The following is a 231-nucleotide window of genomic DNA, read 5'->3' as shown; positions in this document are numbered from 1 at the left end:
CCCTTCGCTGGAGGGACGCCCGACGCTGCCTCCGGGGCGGGCGGGCCGCGGGGCGGGAGGACGCGAGCACCGGGCCGACGCGCCGCGCACCTGCCCCAGCCCGCGGGCGACGCGGGGCCGCGCTCCTCTCTAGCCCGCACCGCGCGCCCGGACCCCCCACCCCCGGAACCAGCCGGCTCCGGGCGGAATCGCGCAAGGTGGCCGGAGCTGTCCCCGCCCCGGAGGCAGCGT

This window comes from Herpailurus yagouaroundi, unplaced genomic scaffold (genome assembly GCF_014898765.1).
Source record: "Herpailurus yagouaroundi ecotype Mexico unplaced genomic scaffold, PumYag 210, whole genome shotgun sequence".
Classification (NCBI taxonomy): Eukaryota; Metazoa; Chordata; class Mammalia; order Carnivora; family Felidae; genus Herpailurus; species Herpailurus yagouaroundi.
The sequence above is the reverse complement of the archived record's forward strand: the minus strand, read 5'-3'. Positions refer to the sequence as shown.